The sequence below is a fragment of the Nicotiana tabacum genome, chromosome 12 (genome assembly GCF_000715075.1).
Source record: "Nicotiana tabacum cultivar K326 chromosome 12, ASM71507v2, whole genome shotgun sequence".
In the NCBI taxonomy this organism is placed as follows: Eukaryota; Viridiplantae; Streptophyta; class Magnoliopsida; order Solanales; family Solanaceae; genus Nicotiana; species Nicotiana tabacum.
In genome coordinates this window covers 87855861-87873511 of record NC_134091.1, presented here as the reverse complement: position 1 = coordinate 87873511, position 17651 = coordinate 87855861, and positions in this window count along the sequence as shown.

Sequence of the window (17651 nt, the reverse complement as noted above, 5' to 3'; positions counted from 1 at the left end):
CAAGCGGGGTTGATTCCGGTTGCACCAGCTACTTCACAGATCAGGGGAGGGACTCAGACCCCCGCCGCCCGTACTCCAGAGCAGTGAGTCCACATTGGTCAAGTTCCAGGTGTGATGGTCACTCAGCCTGTGGTCCCAGTTCAGCCCATGGTTAGGGCCGCATCATCTAAGGAAGAACAACTTAGGCTTGCAAGGTTCAAGAAGTATGACCCTCCTACTTTCAATGGTTTGGCTTCAGAGGGTGCACAAGGTTTTCTAGAGGAGTGCCACGGCATTCTCCGCACTATGGGTATTGTGGAAATGAGTGGGGTTGCTTTTACTACGTTCCAGTGTAAGGGCGACATATCAATAGTGGCGAGCGTATGTGTTGGGTAGCCTGGCAGATGCAGCTTCACTTTCATGGGTTTAGTTTTCAGAGATGTTTCGGAGAGAGTTTGTTCCTCAGACCCTTCGGGATGCATGGCGCATGGAGTTTGAGCAGCTGTGCCATGACACTATGTCCGTGTCAAAGTATGACTTGGACAGACATGCACCTGCTTTGGTCGCTACAGTTAGAGAGCGAGTCTGTAGATTCATTGAGGGGATCAAACATGATATCCGGTTCAGAATGGATTAGGAGTTGGAGTCAGATGTTCCATTACACCAGGTGGTAGAGATCGCTCATCGATTAAAGGGCATGTGGGACCAGGAGAGAGAGGACAGGCGGGGTCAGGAGAGAGAAGACATGGAGGCTAAGAGGTCTCGCAGACCGGAGAGATCTACTAGTCCTTATTTTGGAGGCAGGGTACAACATGGTATAGGTTTTGTGGGTTAGCCAGTTCAGTTTGCACTTCAGTCTTCGCACGGTGTTTTAGGTACCCATGGGTCTCAGAGTTGTCACGCCTCAAACTCGGGGAGCGCGACCGGCGCTCAACCGAGTAAACCCGACTGAGCAAGCCTGTTAGATTTCATTCTACCCAAATTCATCCCTGAATAAAGAGGAGATGTACTCCATTAATCAAACTTTCAAAAGATTTCATTAGCAACTCCCATTTCATTCCAATTAACAACATCATTCAATATTTCCAAAATAGTATGAGTTTATAGATTTAATGAAAAACATGTTGCCAAATATTAATAGTTCTAATCCAATTTCCAACATCAAATACCACCCACAACCTATCTACGGAGCCTCTAAGTACAATAGAAGAGTAATATGGAAATGCTGGCAACAAGGCCCCGGCTATACCTCAAAACACAGTACATGAGAAACAAAAGATACATGACCCCGAAATGAAGTGGGGATCACCAAATCAGCTGAAAAGAGTGTACTGCTATCACTGATCAATGCCGCCTGCTGTAGAACCACCTGCATCCATTAAAGATGCATCGCCCCCGGCAAAAGGGACGTTAGTACTGTCGAATATCACTAGTATGTATAGCTAGAAATCCTCTTTCAAAATAGAATGCCCATATGATCTATACGTGGAACACATAATATAATGTAATTGAAACAACATGTACAAACAAGGACAACGAAATTGACACCTATTATCTGCATTAATAGTGTGTCTCATTAGACCGTTCTTAGTGTTCACATATCATATTATACACTTATGCGTTTCATAGACCGTCTATAGTGTTTATTCATACCGTACACCTATACTTCTCATACACAATGCACTTATGCGTTTCATAGATCATCCACAAGATTTCATAACACAATAAACATATGTGTTTCATAAACCGTCCACAGGATTACCTATGCATTTCATATGCATTTCATAGACCGTCCATAGGGTTCCATACACAATATACCTATGCGTTTCATAGACCGTCTATAGGAATCCATACACAATACACCTATGCATTTCATAGACCGTCCATAGGGTTCCATACACAATATACCTATGCGTTTCATAGACCGTCCACGGTATTTCATAACACAATATTCCTATGTGTTTCATAGACCGTCCATAGGGTTTCATAACACAATATTCCTATGTGTTTCATAGACCGTCCATAGGGTTTCTATAACGACCCGGCCGGTGCGTTTCATAGACCGTTCATAGGATTTCATATACAATGCACCTATGCGTTTCATAGACCGTCCATAGGGTTCCATACACAATATACCTATGCGTTTCATAGACCATTCATAGGATTTTATATACCATGCACCTATGCATTTCATAGACCGTCCATAGGGTTCCATACACAATATACCTATGCGTTTTATAGACCGTTCATAGGATTTCATATACAATGCACCTATGTGTTTCATAGACCGTTCATAAGATTTCATATACAATACACCTATGCATTTCATAGACCGTCCATATGATCATTGGGACACTTCATGTTCATGCTCATTATGGAGAAACATCTCTCATTACATTAGCACATGTATGCTGAATCAATAAGCCAATTTCAGTGGCGTATGGCCCAAATTTGTTTTCATAAGATTTATCATCATTTTAGCATAGGACATCTCTCTTCCACCTCATATATACTCTCTTGTCAACTTATGGTCATTAGCTATGTTCATGATCTTGGGGCCTTAACATCGAAGTCATTTACATTAATTATTTTAGTAGCATACATACTATGATAGAAATCATAGGGACTTACAACACCTCATAATTCTCATTTGGCAAACGGCAACATTTCATGTTCATACCATCACTTACTTGTACTTGCCATAGGTGATCATAGGACATCAAGAACATTTAAAATATTTAGGAACACTATAGCCTCTCCTCATGAGGGCGTAAAAGCTTATAACATATTGGAAACATAAGTACAAATACATTCGTCTCATAACCTTTCCCACCATATATCACTTCACAATTACTTTTAACTACTTACAACATCATTATTTCATTGGATCCCTTGTCCATACATATTATTCTTCATTCATGGCACTGTGGCCGTATATCATATTCTACACTTTTATTTCCTTGCTTTCAAGGATTATCATCATAAACATCATCATATAGAATACTCTTGAAATACCTTTCCTCAAAAAGGGCAATACACAATCTCAACTCATGAATATGTAAGAACTCGAAACATATTGGAAATACCTACCAAGCATAACATTAGTTAGAATAACCACATTTGGACATGACTTGAATACATGAGCCTTTGGATAATTCTATTTTCGGAGTCAATTTGGAATAGTTGAATCAAGACTCATTTCTTAACCTTTTTCACATTATTTTATTTCATTGGCACCATTGGCCAGAAGTATAACTTTCATTCTTAGCACGGTGGCCACACTTTATATCCCCAATTCTCTCCTTTCACTTTCACGCATCTTTATAGATTATCAACAACAAAACATCTCTAATCACGACTTTCATTATGCACACGAGTAATTAAGAGTCTTAAGCACGTCGAGACTTCTTACACAATTTGGCATAATAGCCTTCATTCGAAACACTTGTTGAAGTCATAACATCTTAACACACATCCCATACCTGAACACATTCTCGTATGATATCATAATATGACAAGAGCGTTCGTAACACATTTTGAACATATACCTTTTGACACAAAGCTTATTCGGAATAGTCAATTTATAATGAATAACTCGGGACTTACAAGAACATCATGGGATTCAATTCAAGGAGAGAAGTTTAGCCAACATACCTCACTTTGAGCTTTCCTTAAATTACTACAACGTTCCGGAAATTCTAGCAATCCCAATCTATTTTGAGACATAACAAAATTGAACAGAAATTAGGAAGATATTCATGGTTTTAGCTCATTTAAGCATTTTATAAAACACCTAGTAGGCATGAATTTATACATCTCTTAACCATAGAATTAGTTCATCCAAATACTACCATTTACCAAAAATTTATCCTACCATCATTCTTAAACAATTCTTAACTTCCAACATCATATACATGACCATCCATCCACACCCAACCAACAAAATTTCATCAAATAATCACCTTTCAATCTCTACAATGGTTATGTATTTAAATTGGGAACTTATGGCTTCCAATCATCATACCCTAAGTTATAACACATATTCCATACATAAATAATCCCCATAGATTAGTTAGAGATGGTAGACATACCTCTTGTAGTGAGACTCATGAAAATCCTAACTTGTAGTGTTCTTGTTCAATCTGGGGATTTAAATGGAAATCTATGGATCTTCAAGATTAATCCTTGTTAATACAAGTGTTTAGGAGTAGTAATCAACTCAAAATTACTTCAAAAACATTACCTTGGTTCATGGGAGGGAGGTGTTGGACGGATTCCCCTGGATATACAAGCCCTAGCTCAAAGAAATGACTTATATCTCTCTCCACCCGGTCTTGGGGGTATTTAATGGGTTCCTACATGCGCGGCCGTGCATTGGCCGCGCACCTGAGGCAGGAACTCTCAAATATGCGCGGCCGCGAATCTGGGCGCGCATATGACACAGGTCCAGTAAAATGGCCATAACCTTCTGTATACATATCCAAATGACAAACGGTTTGATGCGTTAGAAACTAGATTCAATGGGATTTAATTGTATAGGTAGATTACCACCTAAGTCATTATATTGAGGGAGTTCTATTCATTTGAAGTTGAGTCTTGTACCAATTGAAACATCCTTTCCACTTAATGTGTCCAACTTATTCCACACAAGTTCTTGCCATTCTCAAAACTCCTTAGTATGTTCCAACACACCTTAAACATACATTGTCAATTCAAAATAATGTGTCTCTATCCCATAAGTCTCCTTTAATACTCAAATACGTTATTCCCAAATACCGTTGGCGCACTTTAAAAACTTAAATCATTAGGAAATTTTTACGGGGCCTTACAAGAGTACCCGTACCACATAGTTTCCATAGGCACGTCACCAGAGAGGTTGCTTTGAGTGTGGAGATACCAGCCACATAGTGAGGGATTGTCCTAAACTCCGGATAGATGTGTCACAACGGGGTATTCAGGCTAAGGGTCCAGCTGCTCATATCCCTGCACCGCCAGCTTAAGGTATAGGTAAGGCGAGTAGAGGGTGCCTAAGAGGGGGAGACCTGTCCCATTGATGTGTTTTCTATAGTAGGCCTGAGGCCGCTTCACCAGATGATGTCATACAGGTATGGTTTCAATTTGTCATAGATGAGCATCATTCGTATTTTGTTTCGGTTCTGCTTATCGGGATGAGTCCTCCTATTTTACTTCACATGTGAGTGAGTTTCATGATTTTGTACTATGCTTATGTGTTTATCCTTATTGGGAGATTTGATAGTGGTAGACCGTGTCTACCGTTTTGTTTTTATTCATATTTGAGAGTTATGAGATTTTGAGTTGCCTTTGTTACGCATTCGGTAGTTTTGATGTGAATTCTGGGTGATGGGTTATGACTTGAGATTTAGATCCTCTACCGGTGTGAGAATTTAGTATGTGTGGTGATTTCATCACCAAAAGTTAATTAGTGGAAGGTTTCGGTTGGTATGATGTGTATTTGACTTGCGATTCAGAGTTGAGGGTGAGACCCTCGCGGTGTCATATGTTTCGAGGTGTTTGAACCGGGCTGCGGGCCACGGTGGAGTTATATCGGGATTGTTTGATAGTTCTCTCATGTGTTTCTCTTTGAATATCCAGTCATATTCACATTGTGCTTATTGGGTTTTAGCTTACGAGGTGTGTGACCAGGTGGCGTTAGATGTAATTTGTTGATTCAGATGAATAGTTGTGAGGTCTTCATGTTTATTACATCGTTGTCAGTGTTGTGAAGGTTTGAAATAGGGTTCTAATAGATGTGAGGCTAATTTCCGATGTTGGATTTGATTATGGGAAGCTGCTGTGGCTAGGCTTATTTTTAAGGGCATATGTGTGATGTGTTACGTCCTGTGGTTGTGCGCTATGGGCGTAGGCATAAGTTGTCGCAGCTGGTTGAGGTTTGTACCATGTGTTGATGCGGTAATCGGGTCTTTTGGGAATGATGGGATGATGAGAAATTTGGTTCTAAGGCTTATTAGTATTTACGGAAGGGACAAATGTCAGTTGAGATGGTGTCGCCGGGCCTATGTGGATTGGGGTGACGTGGGATCACCCGCGGGTGTATTTAGGATAAATACATTTAGTGATTTGATGACTTCTGGATGATTCTTGGCACGTTCGAGGACGAACGTTTGTTTAAGATGGGAAGAATGTAATGACCCGACCGGTAAATTGAGTATTTGCGCTCTGTTCAGTGGCTTAAGGTATCGAGCAGCTCCATAATATGTGTTATGACGTGCGTGCGTTGACGAGGTCGGGCTTCAGATGATTCGGGATTGATGTGGAAGAAGGATTCGTGTTTTAGAAGCTTAAGCGGTAAGAGGTGACCGGAATTTGAAGCATTTCGGCAAAAATTAGAAAGTTAAAGTTTTTGGAAGGTTGAGGGGTTTGACCGATAGTTGACTTTGGTGATATCGGGTTCGGAATGTGATACCGAGAGTTGTATTAGCTCTGTTATGTCATTTGGAACTTGCATGCAAAATTTAACATCATTCCGGGTTTATTTGATGCGTTTCGGCATAGGTTTTAGAAGTTGGAATATTCAAAATTTCATAAGTTCGATACAAGGTGCGATTCATAGTTCCGACGTTGTTTTGATGTGATTTGAGACCTCAAGCGGCCCCATGTTATGTTATGAAACTTGTTGGTATGTTTGGGCGGGTTCCCAGGAACCCCGGGTGTGTTTCGGACGAGTTTTAGAAGATTTTATTGCTTGTGATCTGGTCTGTTTATGGTGTATCCGCATCTGCGGGGTTTGATCATAGATGCGGAGCCGCTTTTGCAAAGGTTATGTCGCTTCTGTGATATTGAGGCCAGATGGGGGAACTTCGCTTCTGTGGAGAATTTATCGCAGATGCGATGGCCGCTTTTACGGCCCATTGAGCGGAAATGCGAAGCTGTCAGTTTCTGTAGCTATTTGTGCGCTTCTGCGGTGTCGCAGGTGCTACTCCTTTTGCGCAGGTGCAGCCACTAGGCTGGCCAGTTGGGTTTGCATATGCGAACGTTTTCTCGCAAATGCGCTTCCTTGTCCGCAAATGCGGAAGTTCTAGGCAGAATCTTATATGTCTAGTCTTATATGTCGAGGGTTTGATATTTTTAACATATTTTGAGTTCTAGACCTCGGTTTTGGGAGATATTTTGTGAGTTTTTCAAGCAACTCATTGGGGTAAGTGTTCTCTACCCGAATCTTGTTATATTTTATGAATTCATTGCTATTGTATCATTTAATTAGCGAATTAAGTTGGAAATTTGGGAAAAATTTGTAAAATCTTTCAAAATGTAAAATGATGATTTGATAATTTTTGTATGGTTGAACTCGATTTCGAATGGATGTTCGGTTTTTATAATTTTGGTCGGGTTCTGAGATGCGGCCCAGGGTCGACCTTTTGGAGCAATCTTTCAATACTTAGCTAAGATCATTATCATTATTTAAATTAGTTTCCTATAGTTATAATTATAGTATGAAATTATTTTGGCTAGATTCAAGTTGTTCGGAATTGGAAATTGAGGGAAAAGGCCTACTAATATATTGATTGAGCGTGGTTTGAGGTAAGTATCTTGCCTAACTTTGCTTGGGGAGAAACTACCCCTTAAGAAATTGAGTCTTTGGTGCTAATTGTGTCATGTGAAGTCCGTGTACGCGAGGTGACGAGTACGTGCTCGGGCTTATTTATGAAAAGTTGACCTTTTAGGGCTCTTAGGTTCTTATGTTCATTAGATATGAAGTTGTTTTATTATGTTAAGTTCTCCATTTACTAGTTTCACCTCTACGTGTCTTAATTGGAATTAATTGCTTCATGTTCAACCCTTATTGCCTATTTGACTCTTGTGTGCCTTAACTGAAGTTGTTGTCTCTTCGATTGCCATGCTATCCTTTCCTAATTGCTTATCCTTAATTGAAACTATTATTATCTCTTCTGTAATTGTCTATCCTTATTTGAGGTTAAGATTATCTTTTCTGTTGTTTATCCTTAATTGAATTTGTTGCATCTCTTCGTAATTGCTCAACCCTAAATGAAATTTAGTTATCCTTTATCGTAGTTGCCTCATCCTTATTTGAATAATTTGTTACATATTATTTCTCCCTTGTTGAGCCATTCTCATCCTTATTTGAATAATTTGTTACATATTATTTCTCCCTTGTTGAGCCATTCTTATTGAGAATAGTATTCCCTATTGTGTTTATTCTTTGTGAGCTCGTTCTACCGCATATTTGTGATCCAAAGCTCTTGAGTTGATTTACTTTTCGTATTCTCGCCCTATTGTTGTTGTTATTGCTATTGTACTCAGTTTGTTGAGCCGAGGGCTATGCGCGGTTGTGGTATTGACACTGTTTAGATGAAATATTGTGGAATATGGGCACATGTTATGAAAGTCATTCTATTATGATGTTGTATTTTTGGCACGTAATATTATTGGGATGTTTTGTTCGGGTCTTTAGATGAGGTTTATCTCGTGCTATTGTTACTATTGATACTGGAACATGCGGCATGACAAGGCAAGCTATACATGTCGGTTTGCGCATGTGGCGAGACAAAGTGGGAATATTATTATGCGCATTCGGCGAGACAAGGCGCGCATTTACGTTATTATTGCGCACGTGGCGAGATAAGGTGAGCTATGTCGGGAATTGATTTGTGATAACTTGTGATGGCCTGGGGGCCTTGTTGTTGTTAATATTTGTGTAGTGGCGTGCCTAACCTGTGTGAGTTTTAGTTGGTACAAATTGTTGGGATCGTTCCTTATGTGCCGTTCATTTTCTCTACTCTTATTCGTTGGCCCGAACTGTGATAGAACATTTGCACAAGCATACACGTACTTTATCACCCTATCGGTTAAAGAAGATAAACACTGATGCTACCGATCATTTGTACGTACTCCGTCTACTTGTCTTATATGTGAGATTGGTTCTATTGGAACGTAAGTCGGCCATGCAATTATCAGTTGTAATGAGGGCATAAGATGCCAAGTGACTAGGGTTCATGAATTGGGACCCGTGAATTGTGTGGGTTTTGAGGTTTGGTACCTTGTGGGGATTATTAAATAAACCTGGTGCGAAAACGGTTATTCTTATCAAGTTGCTACTTGTCTTTCCTTTATTTGTTTTTCACCGGATTTAAACTGTGTTCAGCTTACTCTACTGTGTTATTACTTGTGGTGTCCTACTGCAAATTGTTGCTTCTATTTTCTACTGCAAGCATCGTATTATTGTTGTCATTTGGCATAGTTCTGTAGAGATATCATACTCGGTTAGTTCTATACCTATACTTGTTGAGGTTATCTAGTCCAGTTGGTGTCTTGACTGTCCCTCGTCACTACTCCACTGAGGTTAGTCTTGATACTTACTGGGTACTGCTGTGGTGTACTCATACTACACTTCTGCACATTTTTGTGTAGATCTAGGAAATTCGGAGTCAGTCGATCGCTAGCTAGTTGTACGGATCTTGATGTGAAGACTCAAGGTAAACTTGTTGTTGCGTTCACAAGCCTCGGAGTCACCTTCTGTTATTGTACTTGCATTGTTTCATCTCTATTTTGAAACATTTGTATTTAGAGGTTTGTGTAGCAAACTCAGTAGAGCTTATGACTTATACTACTGGTTTTGGGAATTGTAAGTTATGTAATAAGGTTCTATTTCCTTATTATTAATTGTTGGTCAAATTCTTTTATTAATTCAGTAAGTGTTAGGCTTACCTAGTCTTAGAGACTAGGTGCCGTCACGACATCCTACAGAGGAAAATTTGGGTCGTGACAAGTTGGTATCAGAGCTTTAGGTTCATAGGTGCTACGAGTCATAAGCGAGTTTAGTATAGTCTTGAGAATCGGCACGGAGACGTCTGTACTTATCTTCGAGAGGCTACGGAACTATTAGGACAATTTCACTTCTTCATTTCCTATCGTGCGAGTTTATTAATCCCGAAGTTTTAGTTTTTATCATTCTATTCTCTCACGGATGGTGAGGACATGAGCTGCAGTTATTGTTGACACCGCCCCCGGAGCAGGTGTCACTAGGGGCAGAGGCAGAGGCCGAAGAGGAGCACGTGCCGCAAATAGGGCACCTACCAGAGCAATAATTGAGGAGCCACCAGTAGCTCCAATTTGGGGACAGGTACCGGTGGCGCCTGTTGTTAACTCTAGACTCCAGGCGACTTTAGCACAGTTCTTGAGCATGTATGGTGCATTGGCTCTGGCAGGGTTGATTTCGGTTGCACCAGCTACTTCACATATCGGGGGAGGGACTCAGACTCCCGACGCCCATACTCTAGAGCAGTGAGTCCACATTGGTCAAGTTCCAGGTGTCATGGCGACTCAGCCTGTGGTCCCAGTTCAGCCCATAGTTACTGCCGCAACATCTGAGGAAGAACAACTTAGGCTTGCAAGTTCCAAGAAGTATGACCCTCCTACTTTTAGTGGTTTGGCTTGAGAGGGTGCACAAGGTTTTCTAGAGGAGTGCCACCACATTCTCAGCACTATGGGTATTGTGGAAACGAGTGAGGTTGCTTTTACTATGTTCCAGCTTAAGTGAGCGACATATCAGTGGTGGCGAGCATATGAGTTGGGTAGCCCGACCGATGCAGCTTCACTTTCATTGGTTTAGTTTTCAGAGATGTTCCTGGGAGAGTTTGATCCTTAGACCCTTTGGGATGCATGGCGCGTGGAGTTTGAGCAGCTGCACCAGGGCACTATGTCTGTGTCAGAGTATGCCGTTAAATTCAGTGATTTGTCCAGACATGCACCTTCTTTGGTCGCTACAGTTAGAGAGCGAGTCCGTAGATTCATTGAGGGGACCAGACATGATATCTGGTTTAGCATGGCTCGGGAGTTGGAGTCATATGTTCCATTTCAGCAGGTGGTAGAGATCGCCCATCGATTAAAGGGCATGTGGGACCAGGAGAGAGAGGACAGGCGGGGCCAGGAGAGATAGGACAGGTGGGGTCAGGAGAGAGAGGACAGGGAGGCTAAGAGGTCTCACAGACTGGAGAGATCTATTGAACCTTATTTAGGAGGCAGGGTACAACATGGTAGAGGTTTTGTGGGTCAGCCAGTTTAGTTTTCACTTCATTCTTCGCATGGTGTTTTAGGAACCCATGGGTCTCGGAGTACCCGTACCGCACAGTTTCCACAGCCACGTCAGCAGAGAGGTTGCTTAGAGTGTGGAGATACCAGCCACATTGTGAGGGATTGTACCAGACTCAGGATAGATATGTCACAACGGGGTATTGAGGCTATGAGTTCGGTTCCAGCTGCTAATATCCCTGCACCGCCAGCTTGGGTACAGGTTAGGCGAGTAGAGGGCGCCTAAGAGGGGGAGGCCCAGCCCGTTGAAGTGTTTTCTACAGTAGGCCTGAGGCCGCTGCACCAGATGATGTTGTACATGTATGGTTTTGATTTATCATAGAGGAGCATCATTCATATTTTATTTTGGTTCTGCTTATCGGGATGAGTCCTCCTACTTTGCTTCACATGTGAGTGAGTGAGTTTCATGATTTAGTACTCTACTTATGTGTTTATCCCTGTTGGGAGATTCGATAGTGGTAGCCTGTGTCTACTATTTTGTTTTTATTTATTATTGAGATTTATGAGATTTTGAGTGGCTTTTGTACCTCATTCGGTAGTTTTGATGTGAATTCTGGGTGATGGGTTACGACTTGTGATTTAGATCCTCTACCGGTGTGAGAATTCCGTATGTGTGGTGATTTCGTCGGCGTAATTTAATTAGTAGAAGGTTTCGGTTGGTATTATGTGTATTCAACTTGCGATTCAGAGTTGAGGGTGAGACCCTCGCGGTGTCGAGGTGTTTGAACCGGGCTACGGGACGCGGTGGAGTTATATTAGGATGAGGTCTTTGTGATTTATTCATATGCTTTGATTCTTCCTTGCGAAATTCATTCGTAGTATGGTACTGATAGGGGGTTGTGCCTGTCGGGCTTGTTTGATAGTTCTCATGTGTGTTTCTCTTTGCATATTCAGTCATATTCGCGTTATGCTTATTGGGTTTTAGCTTACGAGGAGTGTGCCCAGGTGGCGTTAGATGTAATTTGTTGATTCGGGTGAATAGTTGTGAGGTCTTCATGTTTTTTGCATCATTGGCAATGTTGTGAAGGTTTGAAACAGGGTTCTAACGGATGTGAGGCTAATTGCTGGTGTTGGATTTGATTATGGGCAGATGTTGTGGTTAGGCTTGTTGTTAAGGGCATATGTGTGATGTGTTATGTCGTCTGGTTATGACCTGTGGGCGTAGGCATAAGTTATCGCAGCTGGTTTAAGTTGGTACCGTGTGTTGATGCAGGAATCGGGTCATTTGGAAACGATGGGATAGTGAGAAATTTGTATCTAAGGCTTATTAGTATCGGCGGAAGGGACAAATGCCAGTTGAGATGGTGTCATCGGGCCTATGTGGATTGGGGTGACGTGGGATAACCCGCGGGTGTATGTAGGATGAATACATTTAGTGATTTGATGACTTCTGGACGATTCTTGGCACGTTCGAGGACGAACATTTATTTAAGATGGGGAGAATGTAATGACCCGACCGGTCGATTAAGTATTAGCGCTCCGTTCAGTGACTTAAGGTCTTGAGCAGCTCCGTATTATGTGTTATGACGTGCGTGCGTAGTCGAGTTTGGACTTCGGATGATTCAGGATTGATGTGGAAGAAGGATTCGTGTTTTAGAAGCTTAAGTGGTAAGAGTTGACCGGAATTTGACTTCTGTGTAGACGACTTTGAAATGGAATTTCCATGGTTCCAATAGTTTCGTATGGTGATTTTGGACTTAGGCGTGCATCTGAATTTGGATTTGGAGGTCCGTAGGGTAATTTGAAGCATTTCGGCAAAAATTGAAAAGTTGAAGTTTTTTAAAAAAGTTGAAGTTTTTGGAAGGTTGAGGGGTTTGACAAAGAGTTGACTTTGGTGATATCAGGATCAGAGTGCGATTCCGAGAGTTGGATTATCTCCGTTATGTCATTTGCAACTTGCATGCAAATTTTGACGTCGTTCTAAGTTGATTTGATCTGTTTCGCCATAGGTTTTAGAAGTTGGAATATTCAAAATTTCATAAGCTCGATTCATGGTGCGATTCATAGTTCCGACGTTGTTTGATGTGATTTGAGACCTCGAACGGGTCCGTGTTATGTTATGAAACTTGTTGGTATGTTTGAGCGGGGTCCCGAGGACCCCAGGTGTGTTTCAGACGAGTTTTAGATAATTTTGTTGCTTGTGATCAGGTTTGTTTCTGCTGTATCCGCATCTGTGAAGGTTTGATCACAGATGCGGAGCCGCTTCTGCGAAGGTTATGTCGCTTCTGTGATATTGAGGCAAGAGGGGGGAACTTCTATTCTGCGGAGAATTAATCGCAGATGCGATGGCCGCTTTTGAGGCCCATTGATCGCAAATGCGAAGTTGTCCGCTTCTGCAGCTATTTGTGTGCTTCTGCGATGTCGCAGGTGCGACTCCTTTTGCGCAGGTGTGGCCACTGGGCTGACCAGTTGAGTTCGCAGATGCGAACGTTTTCTCGCAAATGCAAGAGCGCAGATGCGCTTCCTTGGATAATTTTAACATATTTTGAGTTCTAGACCTCGGTTTTGGGAGTTTTTCATGGGGTTTTTCAAGCAACTCATTGGGGTAAGTGTTCTCTACCCGAATCTTGTTATATTTTATGCATCCATTGCTAATTTCATCATTTAATTAGCGAATTAAGTTGGAAATGTGGGGAAAATTTGTAAAATCTTTCAAAATGTAAAATGATGAATTGAAGGATGAATTGAGGTCAGAAATTGATAATTTTGGTATGGTTGAACTCGTTAATGAATGGGTGTTCGATTTTTATAATTTTGGTCAGGTTCCGAGATGCAGTCCCGGGTTGACTTTTTGGAGCGATTTTTCAATTCTTAGCTAAGATCATTATTTCATTATTTAAATTAGTTTCCTATAGTTATAATTATAGAATGAAATTGTTTTGACTAGATTCAAGTCATTCAGAGTTGGAAATTGATGGAAAAGGCCTACTAATTGATTGATTGAGCGTGGTTTGAGGTAAGTATCTTGCCTAACTTTGCGTGCGGGAAACTACCCCTTAGGTATTAAGTCTTTGGTGCTAATTGTGTCATGTGAAGTCCGTGTACACGAGGTGACGAGTACGTGCTTGGGCATATTTGTGGAATGTTGACCTTTTAGGGCTCTTAGATTCTTATGTTCATTAGATATGAAGTAGTTTTGTTATGTTAAGTTCCCCATTTACTAGTTTCACCTCTACGTGTGTTAATTGGAATTGATTTATTCATGTTCAAACCTTATTGCCTATTTGACTCTTGTGTGCCATAATTGAAGTTGTTGTCTCTTCGTGTAATGACCCAACCGGTCGTTTTGAGTATTACAACCCCGTTTCCTATTTACTGCTCAAATTATACTTTACACTTGTTGCGTGACTTGCCGGGGCAATTGGTTCGGGTCCGATGAGGGTTTGGAATGAATTGGAACACTTAGTTTCAAGGTTTAAAGCTTAAGTTAAAATAGTGACCGGATGTCAACTTATGTGTAAACTATCCTGGAATAGAGTTTTGATGATTCCAATAGCTCTGTATGGTGATTTTGGACTTAGGAGCGTGTTCGGAAAATTATTTGGTGGTCCGTAGTGGAATTAGGCTTGAAATTCCGAAAGGTGAAATTTTGGAAAGTTTGACCGGAGGGTTGACTTTTTGATATTGGGGTCAAATCCTATTCTGGAAATTTGGATAGGTCCATAATGTGAAATGTGACTTGTGTGTAAAATTTGAGGTCAATCGGACGTGATTTGATAGGTTTCGGCGTCGTTTGTAGAATTTGGAATATTGGAAATTTATTAGGCTTGAATATGTGTGTAGTTCGTATTTTTGAGGTTGTTAGGTATGATTTGAGGCCTCGAGTAGGTCCGTGTTATGTTATGAAACTTGTTGGTATGTTCGGACGAGGACCCTAGGGCCTCGGGTGAGTTTCGGATGGTTAACGGATCAAATTTGGACTTAAGGAAATGCTGGAACTGTTGCCTACTGGTGTGATCGCACCTGCGAAGATTTGGATCGCAGGTGCGAAGCCACATGTGCGCGAAATCAGTCGCAGAAGCGGCCAAGTGTGGAACTGGGTAGTTCTCGCAGGTGCGAAGAATTTGCCCGCATCTGCAAGGCCGCATGTGCGAAGGGTTGGCGCAGAAGCGGAAAAGGGTGAGGAAGCCGGGCAGCGCAGGTGCGGAATTTTATCCGCAGGTGCGGAGTTGCATCTGCGCTTGGCTCTCCGCAGAAGTGACCTGGCTCGCAAATGCGCCCATTTGTCTGTAGAAGCGAGGGTAGCAGGTGCGACCCCTTGTCCACAAGTGCGGAAATCAACTGGGCAGAACCTTAAAATTCGAGGGTTCAACATTTTCACCCATTTTCGGATTTTGGAGCTCGGGTTGGGCGATTTTGGAGAGGGAATTTTTCACACAACTTGGGGTAAGTGTTCTTAACTCCCTTGTGATTATATTCCATGAATTAATCTTCATTTGTTGTGTAAGATTATTGAATCTTCAAGAGAAATAGAAGGAAATTTCTATAATATCACAAAACGAATTTTTTAAGTTTGAATACCGATTTGGTGTTGGATTTGAGTGAAATTAGTATGGTTGAACTTGTAATTGGATGGGTTGTTGTATTTTGTGAGTTTTGTCGGATTTCGAGATATGGGCCCCACGGGTAATTTTTGGGGCGTAATTTCGGATTTTGAAGAAATATTAGTATTTTAATATATGGAATTAATTCCTATAAATTTTGTGGGCTGAATCAAATTAATTGTGACTAGATTCGAGCCATTTGGAAGTTGATACATGCAGAGTGGAATTGCTGGAGCATTTCTTAGCTTGCTCGACATTGGATTTGGCTTGTTCGAGGTAAGTAACTCTTCTAATCTTGGAGTTGAGGGTATGAACCCTGAATATATGTATTTCGTGAATTGTTGGGAGGTGACGCACATGCTAGGTGACGGGCGTGTGGGCGTGCACTATAAAAATTTTGACATAATTATTTTTGTGGAATTTTGTAGTTAAATGATCTTGGCATTTTCCATGCGGTTTTATGAGTTAAAGAAATTAAGCTGAAAAGCATATTAAAAATCATGTTGAGACTATGTGCCAGTAATATTGGGACCCACAGAGGTCATATTGTTGTGAATTATTTATTTTAAATTAAAAATTTATACTCAGTCATATTCATGTCATTACATATCATATCTCAATCTCTGTTGTTATTTATTGATACATCATATCATCATTTTGGGCTATTCTCATGACATTGTGAGCCCATGAGAGAGAGACTGGAGAGATTGATGACTGAGGGAGGCCGAGGGCCTGATTGTGAGGATATTTTTGGGATCGGGCTGCATGCCGCAGCAGGCCATGTTGGCTTTATATATATTATTACTATTATATGGATCGGGGTTGCCCGCCTGCAGCAGCACTTATTGGCTTATTAATTGCACGTGAGTTGGCCGTGAGGATCCTTATATTATTATTGCACGTGAGTTGGTCGTGCAACACGTGAGTTGGCCGTGCAGATCCTTATATTATTATTCCACATGAGTTGGCCTTGCAGCACGTGAGTTGGCCGTGCGGATCCAGATATTTATATTATGGCACGCGAGTTGTCCGTGCAGCACGTGAGTTGTCCGTGCTTATAGCGCTTGGGTTGTAGGAGCTCCTCATGAGTCTGTACACCCCCAGTAAGTGCAGTCGACTATAAACAGGGATCGGGCTGCGTGTCGCAGCAGGTATTGTATAGCGCTGAGTGATTGAGTGTGCTAAACACAGTGAGAGAGAATGCAAGACAATGAGATTGAGTACTCTAAGAGTGTGAGTACATGAGTGCAATCTCTGAGATACATTGCATTGACATGAACACATGACACATATGCATAGAGATGTGTTTTCCTCATGCTGTACGGCATCACATTACTCATGATTTCTCTCACATGTTGACAGATGGGAATAGTGATGCATTTGTTTTATACTGGTTATCTGGGAAAGAAAATGAGATATTTTATTTATTATTGAAAGAATTTTGGAAAACTTACTGTTTTCAAACTTATTCATATTTTTGGTAACTTCGGTATACGATTCGGGTTTTCATTGATGTACTTGAAAGGCATAACTATTTTCAGAAGTCATAATTTAGCTGAGCATTTATTCTTGAGTTACTTCTGGTATTACTTTATTAATATTATTATAAACTATGATTTGTTATGGAAGTTGGACTCTGACCTTGGTAGAAGCTCGTCACTGCTTTCAACCTATGGCTAGGTTTGTTACTTACTCAGTACATGGGGTCGGTTGTACTGATACTACACTTCTGCACATTACGTGTAGATATTGGCTGTTGTTGTTGCTGTGCTCGATGGTTGCGGGATCCGAAGATGTACCTGCATTCCTGTTGTAGCTGCCTCTTGTTTAGGGTAGCCTTAGATTTATAAATGTATTATTCAAACAGACTATGTATTTATTTCATTTCCGCTTTGTACACTCTATTCTTAGAAGCTCATGATTTATACTACCAGTTCTTGGGGATTGTATAAGATCAGGATCTTTATTCACTTAAATTGCTTTAATATTATTATTGAAATTGGTTAGTTGGAAATTGGCTTACCTAACAGGATGGGTTAG